Source organism: Macaca fascicularis, chromosome 9 (assembly GCF_037993035.2).
Source record: "Macaca fascicularis isolate 582-1 chromosome 9, T2T-MFA8v1.1".
Taxonomy (NCBI): Eukaryota; Metazoa; Chordata; class Mammalia; order Primates; family Cercopithecidae; genus Macaca; species Macaca fascicularis.
In genome coordinates this window covers 134,659,553-134,674,974 of record NC_088383.1, presented here as the reverse complement: position 1 = coordinate 134,674,974, position 15,422 = coordinate 134,659,553, and the positions used below count along the sequence as shown (strand labels likewise).

At 44.6% G+C, this 15,422-nt stretch overlaps 1 long non-coding RNA gene across 2 annotated transcripts; it reads right to left on the bottom strand.

The window, feature by feature from the left end:
• Positions 1–367: 367 nt before the first annotated feature.
• Positions 368–10,952, bottom strand: LOC123566874 (uncharacterized). 2 transcript variants are annotated; one of them, XR_010578124.2, is made up of 3 exons: positions 10,890–10,952; positions 10,397–10,460; positions 368–2,265 (listed from the first exon to the last, which is right to left on the bottom strand). It is a non-coding gene; the product is annotated as an uncharacterized lncRNA (long non-coding RNA). The 2 variants fall into 2 exon arrangements; XR_012418287.1 differs by having other exon boundaries at positions 10,397–10,952.
• Between the last annotated feature and the right edge of the window lie 4,470 nt (positions 10,953–15,422).

The window sequence follows — 15,422 nt, the reverse complement described above, 5'->3', positions numbered from 1 at the left end:
TCTTGTTTTTGGAAAGAAGCTTTGTTAGATAAGAAAATTCCAGAGAGTCGGTCCAGTCCCTCCAGGTGCTTCTAGAAAGAGGATCAGAGAAACAAGGAGGTAAGAAAAGTCAGAAAGAGAGCTTGGGTCTAAGGCTTATTTCTAAAACCTTTCGATTTTCAAAGTACTCGGCATGCCAAAGCACTATATTTTGGGGAATCATTTTCCGCACCCCAACAAAACCTTAATACACACTTTTTCAGTGTAATAGCAAGACACCCTTGGTTATAGCTATCTGACATTTAATCATTAACTGATAATTATTTCATTGCTGCTCTGTAGATTCATAACAAGCAGAGTATTTGAAGTTATTGAAACTATTTTGACTGCATTTGAAGGAGTTTATTTTCTGGACACCTGATGAACTCGAATTCTTTTCCAAGCTCTTGGCATTGACTTTCAGGATACAATGCAAGTGACTGCAAGGGTAGACTGTCTCTGCTAGGTATCACTTTTGCAACAGAATTGTTCTTAGAGTCTTTGTGAGTTTTCTTCTGAAGCTGATTAATATCCTAAATGAATCCCAGGAAGAGTTTCAAAGTCACTAATGTCTGGTCTTCAGGCATGTGGGTGGCTGGAGCCCAGGCAGTTATTCATGCTGCACATGCACCTTAAGCTAAGGATGAGAAGGAAAAAATTCTCAAATGAACCTTCCAATCAATCTGATAGAGACTGCTTGTGAGTTCCCCTCTGCCTTTCCAGTTAAGGGCCTGACCTTTGCAGACCCTATTGAGTCACTTAGCTATTAAACATTTACAAGGAGGCTTCCAATGGAGAGAACAAAAGGACAGCGTTGCTTAGTGCAAAACCATCAAGTGTCAAAGCCACTGACTGGACCTTTTTACTAAATATTTCTATAGCATTTATCTTCCCCCATGCATTGAAGATAAATATATTTTACTTTCTCAGTGTCATGCAGTCACAAGGCACCCAGTAATAGAATCCATTGCTCGTGAATGTTGGACAGAATGGTAACTACTGGATGAACCAACGGTGTCATCCACATATGACAATTTTTTACATATTTATTTACATGTTTTTTTTCTCTCTAGGAAGTGGAGCCAGAATCCACAGATGTCATTATCCATCTGCACACTTTGTTTACTACCCAGAAGGCAAGAATATTGCATTTTAAAAGTATCCGGACTTTTGTTCTTTATCACAAATGACTTGGGAAGCTCTGACCACTCATGTTTACCCTGAGTGAAAGTCCCAGTCAAAGCCTTGCTTCCTGGAGAGCTTTGAGATTCTGGTACAAAGGCATTTTATAAGCACAAAGTGGAAAAGCATCATTCATATTCATTTGCTGCTGTGGCATTTCTCCCTGGAATCTTCCTCTTGTCTGTCAACATTAGGCAAAAGGACTACTCCTCATGTACTTTACAAATATTCTTGTCATGGTCTGGAGGTAGGAAAAGGACACCCAGCACAAGAGTAAAAAGGGAAACTCAAGCTCTTCTGTTGGAGAGTCTCAGGCTTCTTTATCCATAAAACTGATTGGACATAATTGGTGTGGGTTGATGATTTGTTTTGGAAAAACCCGAGTATGAAATCAATACCGTGCTTTGTGCATCTTGGCTGCAATGAGTGTTTTTTATGTGATTGCAGGGACCGGTGGGAGAGGCGGCCATCCGGAGGGCTCTCTGAGGGGTCATTTAGAATGCAGCTGCTCTGGGCAGAGGATGGTCTGGGCTGGCCTCCGCTGCACTGAGAGGCTTGCAGAGTGGAGAAATGTCCACTAGCATGGCTTCTGTGAGGTGTGGGCAGCTCTTTTCTTGGTGTGGGGCTCTGTTTGGTGTGATATAAGAGATATCGCAGGGCTTTCCTGTCCCGGAAGATCTTGGTGGGTGACACCTGTGGGGGTTGCCAGCTGGATTAGGTGAGGCAGAGCACACAGCTCTACCTAACAAGTCCCATTCTCATCTGGGAATATTCCAGGACATGGGCACTACCCAAGAGGCAGAGCCTGGAGTGCCGTTATACAGGTGAAAGATCTGAGTGCCAGGTCCATGTAAATGAGGTGGGTTGGGGTGGTCGAGGTGCTTAGAGAACAGGAGAGCTGCCACAGGAAGGGATGGTACCCACAGGGAGGAAGACCCATGTCTCAGACCCCTTCCTTTATACCTTTTCCTGGGACCTCCTCGGAGTCTGCAGATCAGCTGCTGCTTCTCCGTCTTCTGTCGTCGTCTTCAAATCTTTTCATCACAAAAAATGCTGAGTGTAAACCTAAGTAGAGAGAACAGTAAAAGGAACTCCCATGAGCCGTCACCATCACCTACCATCAACAGCGATCAACACATGGGCCGTCTACGTCCGTCTTCCCTACTTGCATCCCCGCTCCAGATTATTATCACAAGTAGCTCATCCCTGGTTATATTGCATTTAATCCTCTCTGTTGCATTTTTTTCTGGCCACGTTCTTCTGTCTGTCAATCATTGTTTTAAGTCAGACAGTCTGCTGGGTTGGCTAGGAAAAGACATTTCTCAAGAAAGACTTCTAAGTAATTTTGAGGGAAATATTCAGATTGACCAAACAAGGTATGCTTGATTTAGTTCAATTCAACAGTTACTTATTGAGTCTGAGGCTCAGTGCTGGATTCAACATATCAGTAAAAGATGGTTTCTGGCCTACAGGGTTCAGTGCTCGAGTTCTGGGTGTGGGACGAGGGCCATAGCAAGTATTCACTCCAGAAAGGCAGAATGTGGCCACTGAGAAAGGAAAGGTACAAGGTGTAGTGGAGGTTACAAGGCATGACAAACACACTGGGCTGGGAATGGTGACAGTGGAAAGGATCAGGAAGGGTCGTGAAGCCTTAGGCATTGGAGAGACACTTGGAAACCTGGGCAGACAGTGGGACGGTGACTGCAGAACACTTAAATGTGCAGGTGGGAATGGCAGTGGGGGACAGGCGAGCCTGGCAGCGAGAACACATGGTGCAAGGGGCCCGGTCGGGGACGGACCTGGGGTGGGGGAGGTAGGCAACTGGGCTCTCAAAGAAACCCTTGGGCTTTTTCTAGCTTAATAACTAAACAATTATTATTTCTAAGGAAAAAGAAAACTGGATTTCTAGAAGCATGGCTATTTAAAAAAAAAAAAGCAACTCCAGACCCCAATTAGGAAACTGAAAGGAAATCAAAGTGGGCTTAATGGAAATTAGGTAGTAGGGGTAATAAAAGAAAATGCAGGTAGCTGCCGAAAATCCAGTGGACTCCAGGTCCACCAGCCAGGCACCACATTATTTTAACCTATAAATGAAGTATGTCCATGACTCTCACTACATAAAATGGAAGTTAAGCCATAGTCCTTTTCCACTGTGCTCTGAAAATATACTGTTTTTGCCTCTGCCAGCAAAGCAAATATATAGACAGAAAATTCCTAGCACTGCTTTCACACGAGGGATAACAAAGGTGACAGACTCGGGCAAAATGTTCACATTCTACACATGAAATGGAATGGTAACTTGATTTTTCAAAAGGATAAGATTCTCATTACAAATGTAAGCATATTTATTAAATAAAACTCAAACTGTAGTAAAATGTAGAAAGGCAAGGAAATTCATGGTCCCACTACCCAAATAACATATTTTTTTTTTTTCAGAATTTTGGTGTTTATAATCATTTTGGAACACGCTTTTCATACTGAACGGCTTCAATATTTTATCCCTACTCTCTTCCAGCCCCCTCATTCATTGTGATTATCAGTGAGTTTGGGGAACCGTACTGACTTTTTAAAGAGTCAATTCTCTTTTGAACTCCGATTTCAGAAGGGGTACAGGGAATCATCTCGATATAAGTGTTGATATAAAGTTTATTCTCAGATACTTGTGAAACCAAAAACTCTGTGCTAACATTTGCAGGGCTTTGGGAAAACTGCACATGGAGGTCTGAATAGCATATGTCCAAATAGTTGAAGTTTTTATAGATTAAGCTAACTCATTATTAAAGAAAAGCTGCTCTAACCTCCTTCCTTGATAAATACACCTTGATAACAGCTGCCCCTTGGAAGCTATTAAATATGTTATGTCCTCTTGACTTCATAACAACTGTCCCTTGGCCAGTTGGGGTGTGTACACCAAGTACACACTGGTTTGGGGTGTGTACACCAAGTCCTCTTGGGGACAGGCCCTAAAAGTAGGCTTGGAGCCATTAGGGTCAGTTCCCTGGAGCTCCAGGTGCACCTGTCTCCTCACCCTATCTGGGGAGTGGTGGTCAGAGGAGGGCCAGAGTGGAACCGCAGCCTCATGGGGCCCAGGACAGGCACGTCTCTGGCTCTGGTCTGAGTGAATCATTCCATATTTCCTATGTGCAGGTCATGTGCTGGGTGCTGGGAACACAAAGGTGAGTAAAAACCGTCTAGTGGGGGCACACAGACTTCCAAATAAGTGCCCCCTAAAATGTAAATTTGCAACTCTGAGTTGACTCAGGAAAGTTAGGAGGAGGTAACTTTGCAAAGAAGGAAAGAGAAGAGAATTTCAGGCAGAGAGAAAAGGGTCAGCAAAGTCCTAGTGGTGGTGGAGAGCACAGCCAGAGTGAGGCATGAAAAGCTAAGAGGACATGGGGCTCAGGTGTGAGTTGGGCTGGACAGGCAGTGGGCACCAGATCAGGAAGGGCCTCTGTGGCCTTACTAAGAAACTAGGTCCAGCCACAGTAAAAGGCTTTTAGACAGGCGTCACATGATCAGGGGCAATGAGGCTAGACCAGGCTACTAAATCAGTCCAGGCTAAACCTGTTCTTTTTCCTTTTTTTGTTTTTTTAAGAAAAGCAAAATATTAGACACTCAAAGAAATGTGAAATATGTAAATATTAAGTAGACATTTGATAATATTAAGGAATTAATGTTTTCTGATAATAGTTTTGTGTGTTTGTTTTTACTTTAATTTTAGGTTTGAGGGTATATGTAAAGATTTGTTACACAGGTAAATGCATGTCACTGGGTTTGTTGTACAGATTATTTCATCACCCAGGTATTAAGCCCAGTACCCAATAGTTACCTTTTCTGCTCCCCTCCCTTCTCCCACTCTCCCTCCTCAAGTAGACCCCTGTGTCTGTTGTTTCCTTCATTGTGTTCATAAGTTCTTATCATTTAGCTCTCACTTATAAGTGAGAGCATGCAATATTTGGTTTTCCGTTCCTCCATTAATTTGCTAAGAAGAATAATTTGCCTCCAGTTCCATCTATGTTCCCACAAAAGCCATGAGCTCATTCTTTTTTATGGCTGCATAGTATTCCATGGTGAATATGTACCAGATTTTTAAATCCAATCTGTCATTGGTGGGCATTTGGGTTGAGTCCATTAGACCTGATAATTCTTTGGAATAGTGGGGAAGAGGAGGAGATGGAGTGAGTCAGACAGGCTTCGGGGGGATATAGAAAATCAGATGGCCAGCGCTTTGTGTATGGATTGGGTTAGGAATGAAGAGGAAAGTAGGCACCAGGCATATCTGGTTGGATGAATCATGTATTAGTCCGTTTCATACTGCTATAAAGAACTATCTGAGGCTGGGTCTTTTATAAAGAAAAGAGTTTTAATTGACTCACAGTTCTGTATGGTGAGGGAGGCCTCAGGAAACTTACAGTCATGGCAGCAGGCAAAGGGGAAGCAAGGCATGTCTTACATGGCAGCAAGAGAGAGAGCGAGGGGGGTGCCACACTTTAAAAACCATCAGATTTCATGAGAACTCACTATCACGAGAACAGCATGAGGGAAACTGCCCTCATGATCCAATCACCTTCTGCCAGGTCCCTCCCTTGATAGGTAGGGATTACAGTTCTAGATGAGATTTGGGTGGGGACAGAGAGCCAAATCATATCAAATAGGATGGATGAGCTGGGGACACTGAGAGAGGATGAGGGTTGAAGACCGGTGAGGTCATGAGCTGGCTTTGGGACATGTGCACTTTGAGATGCCTTTGGGACATCTGAGAGGGTAGCAAGTAGACACGAGCATGTACTGCCAAGCTATGAAAAGATGTTGGGGCTGGGTGTGGTGGCTCACGCCTGTAATCCCAGCACCTTGGGAGGTCAAGGTGGGCAGATCTCTTGAGATCAGGAGTTCGAGAACAACCTGGCCAACATGGTGAAACCCCATGTCTACTAAAATACAAAAACTAGCTGGGTGTGGTAGTGGGCACCTGTAATCCCAGCTACTTGGGAGACTGAGGCAGAAGAATCGCTTGAACCTGGGAGGTAGAGGTTGCAGTGAGCTGAGATTGCACCACTGCACTCCAGCCTGGGCGACAGAGTGAGACTCACTCTCAAAAAAAAAAAAAAAAAAAAAAGAAAAAAGGGGCTGCAGATTTAAAATATGTAGGAGCCATCCCCATGGAATTGGTGAGGTAAGCCATGGAGGTGATACCTGAGGAAAGGTACCTGCCTGCTTACCTGGTAGAAATGAAACAATCCAAGCTTTCCAATGCAGATGAGAACTTTAGAAATGAAATCACACAAGCAATGAACTAAAATGAGAAAGGCAAACCTTCTAGCAACCTTGCATCTAACATTTGTCACTGTAAACAGGCTTGTCATACACAAATCACTTGCAACCACAAGGAGGACTGTGGATCAGTTGGTCACTCTGCCCAGGTCTTTTTGTGCCTGTGACTTTAAATCAGGTTCTTGTTACTTGCACACCATTTTGTGGTGTGTATTTGTAAATATATCTTGCCAGCATATTTTATGCTTCAGTTAATTTAGTTGACATCTAATTTAGTTGACATATAAAAATAAAATCAATTTTCAGACAAAATACCCATAAAATAAGTGAAATGCTATAATAGGTTTCAAGAAATTAAAATGTAATATATTTAGGCTTCTATTCTAAAGCAATTTCATCTAGAACAGCAGATACTGTGGATGTATTTTTTTCTATGCATTCTTGCCAATTATATAATAATAAGTGTTGCTACTATATATTGAGAAATTTATTGCTTGGGGTAGTTTGTCATAAAAAAATGAAAATTTTTGTTGGGGTTTCCTTTAAAATGCCAAAGAGCCTAAATATGAATACTTTGTGTATTGATGTTCAGGCTGTAATTAAGCCATGACAATGATTATTACTTTGGATGTAAACACTATCACATTTTCATTGGGTGAGTTCTTTTTAAATTAATGTTGAGTTATGTTCTGTTTATTATCCTGTTTGCTTACGTTTCCTGTCATTTTCCAGTTGTCTGCTTGAATTCTGTTTTTCAATAGTGATTTAGCAACTGATAATATATACTGGTTTCAGTTTTGCTTCTCATTTACATTTGTATCTGTTTGGTTGATGTATTTGGCTTAATCATTTTATTTTTATAAGCAGTTGTACAATTTGTTAATTTAGCTAGATGATTAAATTTGGCTTCTAAAGAGAGTTTGTTTTAGAAAATAGTCCCTGAAGTAAATTAGTGTTTGGCATTTCCAACATGTCAAAGGAGCTGGTTTCTTAACGATAACTAGAAATGTAACTCTGAATTCTCAAAAGTGGTTTTGTAATTTTAAACCTCTGACTATATGAAGCTGTATATTCCAGTAGGTGGTGCAAACCGACTCCATTTCAGATGGAAATGTAATTTAAACTTGTGATGTAACTGTTTTCACTGTAAAAATAATATTTCAACATGTTTCGCAACTGCAAAATTATTTTCCTCTCTTTCTAAAGGAAGCTTGATTTACCCTCTCAATGCTCATTTTTCTTATGGTTTATTCCTCAGGTATCATTCTGATCATTGTTGTTATAGGAGAGATGAGAGGAAATTAGAGGGGCTAGAGGAACCAGCAGACCTGTTAAAAATCATGAATACAAACAAAGGTCGTTTGCTTCTGTGCTTCAATTCCATAATAAAATGAGAATAATGTCAGTATCAGTGTTCTAATAGTTTTTGTATCCACATGATTAATTGAATGCCATGTTTTTTCTGTTGTAAAAATTGAGGTTATTTCACTTCTAGGAGTCTGATATCCTCACACAAGCACATAAAATATGTATACAAGGATATTCACTGCAGCATATTTTTAACTTTTTTCATTCATCCCAGTCATATATGTGCACAAGAGGCAGCAAAGTAGGATGATTAGGAGCAGGGCCTCTGGGCAGCCTGCCTGAGATGGAGGCCTTACCACGTATCTCTGTTTCCTTTTCTGCAAAATGCAGATCCTCACAGGTACTGCTACCGCATCATGGCATTGATAGGAGGATTATGTGAGCATATATGTAAGTGTGCAAAGCATGCCTGGCACGTCGTAAGCACTGCATCAATGTTAACTGTACCTCTAAAGTAAAATAGCACTGAAAGGATTGCAGTGAAAGGCAGCATTCTCTTGCAGTCTTCCTCCAGCCTCTGAGTATCACTTCCTGGTGGTAAGTCTTCCTCCAGCCCCCAGTATCACTTCCTGGTGGTAAGTCTTCCTCCAGCCCCCCAGTATCACTTCCTGGTGGTAAGTCTTCCTCCAGCCCCCGAGTGTCACTTCCTGGTGGTAAGTCCTCCTCCAGCCCCTGAGTATTACTTCCTGGTGGTAAGTCTTCCTCCAGCCCCCCCAGTATCACTTCCTGGTGGTAGGTCTTCCTCCAGCCCCCAGTATCACTTCCTGGTGGTAAGTCTTCCTCCAGCCCCCAGTATCACTTCCTGGTGGTAAGTCTTCCTCCAGCCCCCGAGTGTCACTTCCTGGTGGTAAGTCCTCCTCCAGCCCCTGAGTATTACTTCCTGGTGGTAAGTCTTCCTCCAGCCCCCCCAGTATCACTTCCTGGTGGTAGGTCTTCCTCCAGCCCCCAGTATCACTTCCTGGTGGTAAGTCTTCCTCCAGCCCCCAGTATCACTTCCTGGTGGTAAGTCTTCCTCCAGCCCCCAGTATCACTTCCTGGTGGTAAGTCTTCCTCCAGCCCCCGAGTGTCACTTCCTGGTGGTAAGTCTTCCTCCAGCCTCTGAGTATCACTTCCTGGTGGTAAGTCTTCCTCCAGCCCCCCCAGTATCACTTCCTGGTGGTAGGTCTTCCTCCAGCCCCCAGTATCACTTCCTGGTGGTAAGTCTTCCTCCAGCCCCCGAGTGTCACTTCCTGGTGGTAAGTCTTCCTCCAGCCCCCAGTATCACTTCCTGGTGGTAAGTCTTCCTCCAGCCCCCAGTATCACTTCCTGGTGGTAAGTCTTCCTCCAGCCCCCGAGTGTCACTTCCTGGTGGTAAGTCTTCCTCCAGCCTCTGAGTATCACTTCCTGGTGGTAAGTCTTCCTCCAGCCCCCCCAGTATCACTTCCTGGTGGTAGGTCTTCCTCCAGCCCCCAGTATCACTTCCTGGTGGTAAGTCTTCCTCCAGCCCCCGAGTGTCACTTCCTGGTGGTAAGTCTTCCTCCAGCCCCCAGTATCACTTCCTGGTGGTAAGTCTTCCTCCAGCCCCCAGTATCACTTCCTGGTGGTAAGTCTTCCTCCAGCCCCCAGTATCACTTCCTGGTGGTAAGTCTTCCTCCAGCCCCCGAGTGTCACTTCCTGGTGGTAAGTCTTCCTCCAGCCTCTGAGTATCACTTCCTGGTGGTAAGTCTTCCTCCAGCCCCCCCAGTATCACTTCCTGGTGGTAAGTCTTCCTCCAGCCCCCGAGTGTCACTTCCTGGTGGTAAGTCTTCCTCCAGCCCCCGAGTGTCACTTCCTGGTGGTAAGCACTCACGACTTCTCTCCACGGCTGCTCCTGACAGTCACCACCATAACTTTAAATACTATTCTTACACAGCTATTTTTTAAACCACTTTAACTATTTCAAGTATTCAATTCACTAACATTAAGTACATCTACAGTGTCATGCAATCATCACCACTATCCATTTCCAGAATGCTTTCATCTTCGTAAACAGAAACTCTGTCCCCATTAACTCCCCATTCCCTTTTCTCCCCAGTGCCTGGTAACCACTACTGTACTTTTTGTCGCTATAAATTTGCCTATTTTAGGTATCTCATGTAAGTGGAATCATACGATATTTGTCCTTTTGAGACTGGCTTATTTCAGTTAGCATAGTGTCCTCAAGTTTCATCCACATTGTACAGAATTTCATTCCTTTCTAAGGTTGAAAAATATCCTATTGTTTTTATATGTAACATTTTATTTCTATTCATCTGTCGATGGACATTTAGTTTTCTTCTGCCTGTGGCTACTGTGAACAATACTGCTATGAACACAGGTGTACAAATATCTATTCAAGTCCTTGTTTTCAGTTCTGGGTCGCTATTTTTTGATGTATCTGTTCTTACATTATCTTTTTACTTCTAGGCATGGTAAATTAGATAGACAAGGACTTAACCGTAATCAACTCCCTACCTTTCTACATACACTCCCAGTCCCCACTCCCACATAGCTTTGGTTAAAGAACAATGTTTTCTCTATTGAATAAAAGTTCTCTTACCTTCCCTGGGATGGAAGAGACGAGGAAGGAGATGGTGTTCCTGGAACCCAGGGAGAACTGGAACCTGGGAAGAAGCAGAGGGAAGCGGAGATGATGAGTGAGACTGCACCAGATGCCAGAGCCGGAAGGAAGCAGGGAAGAAAGATGCTGGCCTTCCTCTCCTTTCTCTGCTCCATCTCCCATAGCTCAAACCGGCTTGAAAGCCAGAGGCCAAAGGAGCCCAGGCCATGCATCCGCAGGGCCCAGGAAGATGAGAATGGACCAAGGAAGGAGGCCAAATGGAGCCCATCTGCACCCTTTTCTTCCTGAACTGCCCTTTCCATTGCTGACTCCCTGCCAGTACCCACGGCCCCTGCTGCCAGCAGGACACCTTCCCTGAAAGCAGCCTCATTGTGCACATGGACCTGGCAGGGAGGCTCACACACACCCATACTCAGAACGAGCAGAGAAGCTTCTCCCAAGGCCAAATAGAAATGGCTTTTGGATTACCCACCATTTGGGCAGATTATCTGCACCACTGCTTCTGTCCATTACTGAGGAGAGCCAGGAGGTATCTGGACTGTCCTTGGTGTTCCAGGATGACCTTGTGGAGAGCTGATTACAGTCTGTGTGTGGAAAAAGAAGACGTCTGCCTGCCATTCTTTTCCTCACACTGGTTCAGCGACGTTTGATCTCTGACCTGTGGCTGGAACCCATATTAAAGAGCCTGTCATTGCTTGTGATTTTTCTTGGAACACCAGAATTCAGATTGGAGCAAAGCTTTCCATCAGAGCTGTAGAGAATCCATATTTGCCTTTGAGCCTTCCCGGCTTCAATTTAGTACTTGAGACCCCTTCTCCATAGCACCCCTCCTCACCCTCATCCCAACTACGTGCCCCCTGGCTGTGCTCCCCTACCCCCAAGCCATTAGAAGGACAGCTACCAACGCAGCTGTAGGTGTCTGAGCAGAAAAGAAAATGAGAGCAAGAGGCAGCCTCCAAGGTCAGGACCTGCAAGAGTTGGTGGATACGCCAGTGATGGGAATTCAGGGTCTTCCTGGTGGGCTCCTTGGATTTGCACAGAGAACATGTGCCTCTGCCAGAGCCGCCTCTCATATCTCACAGCCCTGACTCCAGGACTCGCTTCCAGAGCCTCCAAGCTGTACCGCAGCCCTAGCTCTAGTCCTACCTATTTCTGATGTCCTAGGCCCTTTTCTCCTTCTTTCTTCAACCACCACTGCATTCCTGCATAGGCACTATTGTTTATAGATGAGAAGCTGATGCATGAAAAGGTTAAGTAACTTGCCCAGTATGGCATGTCTAATAAGCGGCAGTGCTAGGGTGCAAAACCAGGCTGGCTACTGCCAACGCTTGTGCTCTTACCTGAGGGTAAGTCTGCCTCCAGGGCCATTCCTCCATGGTTCCCAGGCCTTTGGCTGCTTACTTGCCTGTCTTCCTTCCTTCCTTCCTTCCTTCCTTCCTTCCTTCCTTCCTTCCTTCCTTCCTTCCTTCCTTCCTTCCTTCCTTTCTCTCTTTCTTTCTCTCTCTTTCTCTCTTTCTTCTCTTTCTCTTTCTCTCTTTTTCCCTTCCTTCCCTCCCACCCTCCCTCCTTTCCTTCCTTCCTTCCCTCCTTCTTTTTCTTTCCTTCTTTCCTTCCCTTCCTTCCCTCCTATTCCTTCCTTCCCCTTCCTCCCTTCCTCCCTCTCTTCCTCCCTTCCTCCCTTCCTCCTTTCTTTTCCGAGTCTCCTTCTGTTGCCCAGGCTGGAGTGCAGTGGCGTGATCTCGGCTCGCTGCACCTTCCACTTCCCAGGTTCAAATGATTCTTGTGCCTCAGCCTCCCAAGTAGCTGGGATTACAGACGTGCACCACTATGCCTGGCTAATTTTTGTATTTTTAGTAGAGACGGGGTTTCACCATGTTGGCCAGGCTGGTCTTGAGCTCCTGGCCTCGTGTGATGTGCCCACCTCGGCGTCCCAAAGTGCTGAGATTACAGGTGTAAGTCACTGCACCTGGCCTGCTGTTTACTTTCTAAGTGTTGGGAGATTTTCCTGCTGTCTAAAGAAACAGTGAGGCATTAGCATTCAGGTGAGTTTTGTTTTCAAGTATGACTTATTATTCAATAATAACAAATTATTCTGAATGTGCTTTTTAAAAATGGCTTTACTGCACTGGAGATTGGGTTAAAACAGAAGTTAGCAATTTTTTCAGACCAAAGAGTCCAAATACGCTGAAATCAGAAAACATGGTCGACAAATTTGCAAGATGAGAATGCGGATTTTTAACAGAAAAATAAACAATTGTATATGAATGATACTGATTTGGGGATGATTAAGGGAATATACTGAATATGGAACTTATCAATTTTATTCTACGAAATTGAATTGGTGGGGCCTTTGCTTTTTGCTTTTTCAAAGTTTCCATAACTTCCTTACCATGCCTGTCAGACACTAAAGGGAGAAACTGGGCCCTGTGGGTAACAGAGGAACTGGTCTTGTCGACAAAAAGGAAACTACACTCAGGACAAGAAGGGGTCGCTTGGTCCTTGAGGTGTGCATCTGGTCTGTCTGTGCCAGGTGGAGGGAAAGCCGAAATTATAGGATGAGTGGTGGGGCTGTCGTGAAGGCCCCAGGATTTTCCAAAAGAAATCCTTTCCCAGGAGGAGCAGATGGTGCCTTGTGGGTGAGATCAAACCCAAAGTGGGTGGGCTGGGGTTGGAGGGTCCACAGGGACCAGGGAGTTGGAATTCCCCCTCTCCTCTCCCCACCCACAGTGGGGCTCAGCTTCCTACCTGCTCTCCTGGGGACAGTCAACAGCAGGAGACCCTGTCTTGCAGAGGCTAAGCGTGGTGGAGGACTGAGACGCGCGTGGTGGAGGACTGAGACGCGCGTGGTGGAGGACTGAGACGCGCGTGGTGGAGGACTGAGACGCGCGTGGTGGAGGACTGAGATGCACGTGGTGGAGGACTGAGATGCACGTGGTGGAGGACTGAGACGTGCTCAGCACTGGTGGACAGCAGGGGGTGGGTCAGAAACGTGGGTTGGGGAGAGGCATGTGATCCTGGCTTTGGAGGCTTTAGCCTGGACACTGGTAGGAGCCTCTGATCCTGGGAGAGCAGAGCCTGGTTTTTCCTTTCCCTCCACTCTCCAGTGGCCCCATCTCTCTCTTTCCCACTGGAAAGAAACTTGTCCAGTATGGCAAATCTCCATAGCATCCTCTCACACTCAGCCTGGGAGGCCAAGTCTTCTTTCTTTCCTAGCTTCTCCCTCAATCTTCATTCCCTCTTAACAGCAAGAAGGAAACTCTATTGGTTCATGTGCAGAAAGGTTCAGGGGTACTGCCGGGTTCACGTGCAGGTTCAGCTTGAGTTGCCAGGTCCCAAGACCCCTCAGCTCCTCCCACAGCCTCCTCCAAGAGTTGGCCTCATTCTCGAGATATGGGCGTGGGAAGGTGGCAGCAGAAATGCCAGCCCATGTGCTTTTAGATTCAAATCTGTCAGGAAAGATTGAGATTCTCTGCCCAAATAAGAGTCTAGAACAGAGTTTAATTTGCTCTGATTTGGGTCATGTACCCACTGCGGAAGCAAACATTACTGCCAGGGGAATGGGCTGCTCTGATTGGCTGGCATTGGAGCAAGGGCAGAATCAACTCCACCTAAGCCATGTGGAATGACAATGAGGGGAGATGGAGAGGGAGTTATTGCTGGAAAAAGAGGGATGGTGGATGCTGGCAAGGCAAGCCCCAAATGGCCTCCATGCCCCCAGTTCCTCCTGCCTCCAAGTCCCCCATGAGTGCCCTGTAAATTCAGATCTGGCCCCTGTGACCCAACCCTGGTCTGGATCACTTGGCCAGTGCCCTTGGGACCTGCCTTAACCCCTTAGGGAAGAATCTGTCAGGCTGTCTATTTACTGTAAAAATTAGCACTGGATACTAAAGAAATCATGACAAAAGCTTTCAGTAATGGAGAGGATTTATATGACACACAGACAGACAGACACACACACACACACACACACACACACACACACACACACACACACACAATTTATTTCTTTTGAGTCTGATTCCTGAGGGTGGAAGCTTTGAAAATTTCATGACTATGTTTAGAGGAACCCATGAAGACACTTTAGCTGATCATGGTCTTCCTGCTTAAAGATCTTATCAGGAATTTTACTGGAACTTGGAGCTTTATTATTACTCATTGTTTGACTGTAAGGCTTCCATCTTAAGAGTCTGGGGTGAGGCCAAGCATCATGTCTCAGCAGTCTTTAAGCTCTCTCTGATTTCACATTCCATAATGCAAGGCTTATTAAAGTAGATTCCATAGGAGCTGACAGGAGAACTTCTCTGCCTGCCACAGGGTGGAATGACAGTGCTTCTGTGGAAATGTGGATGCATCCCTCGGTCAGGGCTTGAGCCCTTGAATAGGGATCACCTATTATGCACTGTGATATTTTAAGCACCTGATACAATTTGGAGGATTGCCGGTAGAACACTTTTCTGGGACACATGCACATTTATGATTTGACCGTAAGCCAGTCTGGTTGTCTGTATTCTTTGCAGACCATCACCAGTTCTCTGTTTTGCAGCTTAATTCATACATCCTTCTAATCGTCTGAGTCTTGAATTGCGGCAAGACATTGATCATACATTACTTGGTTTGCCATACCTTCTTTTTAAAAAAATCATTAAAGTTTGTTTCTGACCACAATACAAATATGTTCCTTATGGAAATTTGGAAACACTCAATGAAGAAAAAAGAAACAAATAATTCTAAATATTTGTGTAACCTGCAGTTTTCCCATAATATGTGGATATATATTTACAAAAAAGGATTATTCTATTTATGTATTTACTTTTCTTTTTAATTCTGCAGTTTTAGTTACTCAAGGTCAATTGTGGTCCAAAAATGTTACAGTATTTTGGCAGAGGGACAGAGAAAACACATTCGTGTAATTTTTACTATAGTATATTGTTATAGTTGCTCCATTTTATTATCAGTTGTTTTTAGTCTCTTACTCTGTCTAATTTGTAAGTTAAACTTTATCATA